The sequence below is a fragment of the Nicotiana attenuata genome, unplaced genomic scaffold (genome assembly GCF_001879085.1).
Source record: "Nicotiana attenuata strain UT unplaced genomic scaffold, NIATTr2, whole genome shotgun sequence".
Lineage (NCBI taxonomy): Eukaryota > Viridiplantae > Streptophyta > Magnoliopsida > Solanales > Solanaceae > Nicotiana > Nicotiana attenuata.
This window is the reverse complement of record NW_017676266.1, coordinates 38990-45380: the sequence shown is the minus strand read 5'-3', so window position 1 is coordinate 45380 and position 6391 is coordinate 38990.

Here is a 6391-nt window from a genome sequence, read left to right as displayed (position 1 = left end):
AACAAGAATAAAACAAAAAAGGTAACCAAGTTAGTGAGGATCATAAAAAAATGTTGCAATATTTAAACACATAGTACAGGATTATAAAGCGTGTCCTAATTTGGGAACCTCGTTGTGCCCGAGGTGGGCCTAGCGACAAGTTGATTTGGAGAACTTAGGATGCTAAATGCCTCATTTTATTGATAAAAATAGACGAATCCCAAACTGACAGGAAATAAAAATCACTAATGCCCATTGGCCTTATTATATTTTATAAAGCGCAAAGAAAAATTCCTTTCTACTTGGTCCCGGAAGGACCTTCCCCAGATTCGGCATCCCTGGCTCCGTCGAACAGCTTTCCTAACTCGCGAAGTCCCAGCAATAGGTATGCCCTAGCTAGATGTCCGCCTTCGGTTCCTTCAGCATTTTGGCAATCTTCGACCCTCTTGAGAAACTTTCTCTCCAACTCCACTATGCCTCGCTCCAAGTATCCCAGTCGCTTGTTGGCACTGACATCCATGTCCCTCCATTCCTCAATTAGCTTCTGGTTAGATTCTTGTATCTCGCGGTGCTTGCTTTCGTACTCTCGGATTCTTTTGCGCAATTGGTTGTATTTGACCTACGCTTGGGCCCTTTCATCTATAATTCTGTGACCTCGAGCAAATCCTGGCTAGCCCAGACCATCATGATTGTCTTCCAACCAACCTGAGTATAAAGGAGCAAAACCAGCATGATACCTTTCTGGCTCGATGGTATCTCTCCCCATTATGATCTTGCAGTGCCACATATGCTGAGCTTGGCACTTGAAGGACTATCATCATTCTGGAACTCAGCCCGGAAATGACTCATCTTGTCGACCCTGGGTATAACCTGCTTCCTACCAGCTTGCCTCATAACTTGGAGAGGGACGTAAGGATAGGTTCCTCTCATACCAATCAATATCAGAAAATGTGCATCTCTTCATCGGGCGATGAACTCCTCCGTTGGAAACCATTCAAACATCCACTGAATTTGCTCCTTGGTCAAATTATCAAATAGCTCAACCCATCCTTTAGCATCCTCTGGCTGAGCGAACATGTCGGGGATGTAATTCATTCGCTTTGGGTGATGGAAAGCGATGTGATCATCCCAGTCCCTACGCCGGATTCCTTGTCGATATTTGTTTTTTTGGAGATGTTCCATGAGCCAGAGTTAGAGTAATAGATTGCAACCTTCAAAGTGTATTGCTCCTCGGTGACATTTCTCCAAGGCTCGGTATATGTCTACAATAATCATGGGTACGATGCTGAATGCCTGCCCATCAATCCCTTCCATTAGGGTTTTGGTTACCATATCCAGCCTAGTTTGAATCCTGCCTTTCTTTGTCGGGAATACAATCAGACCCAGGAAGCAGAACATAAAGACGAAAACTCTTTGATGGATGTGTCCCAAAGATGTGATGGCAAACTCGCTAGAGTAGGTACGGTAAGATTTGTTGTGACCGTACCTTTCATACAAGTAATCAAAAGGAATGTATGAATTCTTCAAGCATGTTAATTGTGGATTCTTCTTCAAACCCATCATTTTAAAGGAAGCTCCTACCTTTGCGGTTCTCAGGCATTAGAAAACCCAGAGTTTCCCATGCTAGACCGGCCAATCCTCCTATCTCCTCTAGCAAGGGTGTCGTTTCAATGTTCCCAAAGCGGAACACAGCCCTTTCACAATCCCAAAACAGTGTGGCAGCTTCTATGATCTTGTTATTGGGTTGGATCTCCAGGAGGGAAGGTAGATTTCCTAGATATTTCCGGACGAGAGTTTGATCACCAGAGTGAAGATCTTTCCACCAGCATAGCAGTCTTGGATGGATGTTGGTGACCATGCCGAATCTGGGGATTTCGTGCCTCATTATCTGCAAGACAGAAGGGTTAGACCCTACCCCCCACCAGACTCGACTATTTAACATCAACAATTAGCATGAAGCATTTAGTTCTCTAAATAAATGCACAGAACGTGGTGACATCCGTTTGGGTTTAGGAGAACCCAGTGGACTTTTGGACAAGGCTATCTTAAAGGATCATTATGTGGACAACATAACTGACCCGGCTAGGTTTGACCATGATGCATGCACAGTTTAAACGGAGTAAGGTTTCTATGGGGTTTTAGACCGGTACCCTTAAGCGGAAAACTCAAGGGGGAAGGCTCGGAACTGTCGACTGCACCGCTGATCGACTAGTTTTACCGGAAATATGCCTTTCCGAAATTAGGGGGTAATGATATAGGAAGAGCGCAACCACTCATTATAAGCGTTGCTATAGTATTTGTTTTGGCACGAGTGGAGTATGATGTTGAGCATAATTATGCAATAATTAAAACGAAATCATGTTGACGTGTATTTGCACATTAAGGAAGCGATAAATACAGCAGTTTCATAATTTAAAGCAATAAAGGAAAGAAAACAAGGAAGACATGTCAGTTTTGCTTCTGAAGAAGAAATTAAATGCTGAAGGGAATTAAATAGATAATTGCACATAGGGAGAGGTACAAATTCACAAGAATAATCTGCAATGGTAAAAGCCTAAAAAAATCCCCAGTAGAGTCGTCATGCTGTCGCGCCCCCTTTTTCCCTCTTCGCATCGGGAGATTGGGTTTATGACATTTTGGGTATAGGACAACTCGTTCCTTTTGGGAACTGGGTTTTGCATTTGAAGAGTCGCCACCTAATGATTTAAGGTGCATTAGGACACCTACAAGGTTCACTTCTGAGTTTGTTTCATAACCAGAGATAGGGTAAGGGCTTGAAATTATCCCAAGGGGAAGGTGTTAGGCACCCCTCAGGATCCACTAGTGTGATTCCCGGCCAGATAGTTCTTTGTGAATTTGGTGCAATTAACAGATAAGGCTCAAATAAGAGGGAATTTTAATACACAAATATTTGGAAGTGATAAAAAGCAAAGTAGAACAATCATTAAAAGGCTGATTTTGAAAAGAAGTCATAATTCTTTAAAGGAAAAGAGAGAAAGCGGAGGGGTCCTAGGTTTATTTATAATATGGATCACATCAATGCAATACCCGGTAATCACCCTCAAAAGAGGGGCTACACGCGGTATTAGCGCACCGGTCATCATATCCCTATCCTTCCCACCCTGTTAAGGTACTAAAGCGCGGATTGGTCTCGACCACTATTGCATGTTATACCCGTCCCATTCCTATCAGTCTCGGAGGCACTTAGGACTACTATTCCTAAAAGGGAAGGATATTAGGCTGACTTTGAAGTTTCAAAGGTGAAAAAGCTAAGGCGACATACAAAAACACATAGGACTGCACGTTAAGAGGAAGCACGTAAACAACTGAATGGCTCATGTATACCTCCTCAAGCAAAGCACATGAATAGCATGACTCAAACACAATCAGGGTCTGAATCTAAAGTACTAAGGCAAGGGGAGTTTAAGTTGTTGAAGCAGACCAATTTATTACATAACTCAGATAAGAAGTCCGAATCAGGCCTGCCTATTGGTCGTAGCAACTACTGATTAACAAAGGCAGGTTCAGTTTTTTATTATTGTTATCACCTAAGGCTTGCCTTGGTGTTTGGGCGAGATCCTATAAACATGGTATTTACTACTGACTCGGAATGTGGCAAGGCAGCAACGATTAAAACGAGCGATTTGAGATCCTATGGGCATGCTCTCTAAACCGTATTAACAAGAAGAGAGTGAGTCGTTGAAAATTAGTTCAGAACAGTATTAGTCAAACTGATTTTAAACTAGACCGGTTTCAGATCCTATAGGCATGATCTCTACTATTGCTGATTTTTAATTCCTATAGACATGATATCTAGTCGAACATGAAATGAAGCAGGCAGGGTTTACTTGAGATTCCTATAGGCATGATTTTTATGGAGAAATACTGATTTTAATCTTATGAGCATGATGTCTGATTGTAACCATTTAGATCCTAGGAGCATGGTGTCTAAGTGTGGTAATAAACATGCAGAATTTGGGACAAATCCTGTAGGCATGTTATCTAAATGCATAATTAAACATGCGGGCTAAAAATCCTATAGGCATATTATCTAAATGCTGAATTAATCATACAAAAACAGGTCCTATAGGCATGTTCTCTACCCTTTTAATAGTTAAACATGCGTAATTACCCAGCCCTTTTCACTAACCAGCCCCAATGTTCATTACAAATTATTACAGATCAAATACTGAATTACATCAGAAAAGTGTGAAAATAAGAAGTTACAACCGTAGGAAGCCTGATTCTGACTTCCTCTCTGAGTTATGGAACAAATCACCTCAAGTGCCACTTGTTTCAAAACCTTTCTCTGACCTGGGTGTGTCAAAGTTCCCTAAGGGTCTCAAGGGACCCCGGGCAGTGCTTACACCTAAGTTTGCATAACCAGATAGAGATGGGTGCACTGTGGAAGGGCCAGCCCTTATGTGTCCAAGTTTAGAGGGAGCTCATGGGTCCCAAGGCAAGGCTCACACAAGAGGGCCAGAACCTAAGTCTAAGAATATGGTGAAAGTGCAGGAATAGAGATTTAAAACTGAGTGGAGAACAGAGGGGGCTAGGGTGATGGGAAAGTAGTAGTAAAGTACAAAATCAGCATCTTCATACAAAGGGGGGGTCAGGGGTTTGGGAATACATTGCAAGGAGCATATGTCCTTAGGCATGGATCAAGTTTGGGCAAGCACAATAATAGATGATGCTGGCATGCCCATAGACCAGTCAGAGAACACAACACATAGAGGGGATATGGAGGTTATGACCCCAATGAGGTCGGGTTTGGGTCATGCACAGCAATGTCTAATGCTGACATACCCCAAACCAACCAAGGAATATCAAAAACATGGGGGATATGGGGGTTTAGGATTCATAAGTCATAATAAGTGACTGACAGAGTTCATACATAAGAAAGCATTAATTCAGAAGAGGAAAGGGCAGATTACAGCATGCTTAGTAATGGGAGTTGATTAAACACAAGCGGGAAACAAGCAAAGGTGAAGGAAATAGTAAAGAAACATGTTGTTTTTTATCCTGAAAGATTAATTAGAACATACCAGTAAAGATGCAAATGCAGAAAGAAAAGTAAGCAAGCTTCCCACAGCCTAGCCTTGGCTTTCAGCCGGCTAGGTAAGGTAGCAACACAAGTAGCAACAGAGAAAAGAGAGAGAGTTTTAGTGGAGTGTGTGTTCCGAACTCAAGTGTTTTTATTCCTTGTGTTCGTGTGTTTGAAAGAGGAGGGGTGCAGCGTATTTATAGCCTTTTGAAAACGAGTGAATGAGAGGTAACAAGTAAAATTATAGTGCAAATATGGAAACAATTAATAGTCAGAATCAATCATACAAGTGATTTCCATTAATTAAGGAATCACTGTTTAACAGATTCAAAAAAGGAAGGAAATCAATTTAGAGACAGCCTGATTATTGCCATTAAAGAAGTAGTAAAAAAACATTAAGAAGCAATCGAGTCTAAGTACATAAATATACTTATTTTGGGAATAGATTCAACAAGGTAAATATTACAACAAATGGAAAAGAATCAATCAATTTTGAACGGGCGAGTGAAATCAGGGTCCAACATACCAACTCATATAGAAGAACGACATGAGCAAAACATAGCAAAATCAGAAACACGTTAAAATCAGAGAAGAGGTTTCGAAATAATTTAAAAGAAAAACCTTAATCGGAAAAGATGAAGAGTCATTTTGAAAGAAAGGTCAAAGAAACTTCGAGAAACACTTAAAAGGAGTTCATGGCAAGCATAGATCTAAGGTAGATCTGAAAGAAATCGAGAAAGTCTTAGAGATTAGAGTTTCAGAAAAACCCAAGAGCAATGAGAAAGGCCTTGAAAGTTACCGATCTAAATAGGAGAGTCAAAGGTCTGACTCGAATGGCCATGGCCGACTGGAGAAAGGTCAGGGATGACCGGAGAAAGGTCATCGAGCAAAGACTGGACCAAACCCTTCAAAGTCTGGTCATGAGACCACAGAACCAAACACATAGAAGCCATGGAAGGCCGGTACAGGTCTTAGATGACCTTGGAAGGCCATGGATTAGGGTGGATTAGGGTGGCGGCGGCTAGGGTTTGGGTGGTGTTGTAGAGAGAATTTGGGAGAGGAGGGATTCAGAGTCGGCGTTTGGTAACAAATGAAAGGGTTTGGGGGTAGTTCGGGATTAATTAAGGCAAGGTGTAATAATGGTCGTTGATCTGAATGATCAACGGCCTAGATTAGAAGGGGTAGGTGGGTTGGTTTATGAAATTGGGTTTGGGCCGGTTTAATTTGCAATTGGGTCGGGATTCAATTGGGGTCAGAATTGGGTTATAATTGAAATGAAATTGGGCCATTATTTAAATAGCCAATTTTCCCTATTTAATTTATAAGAAATAATAAATTAATTTTTGGAAATAAATTGAAGGTACTAAA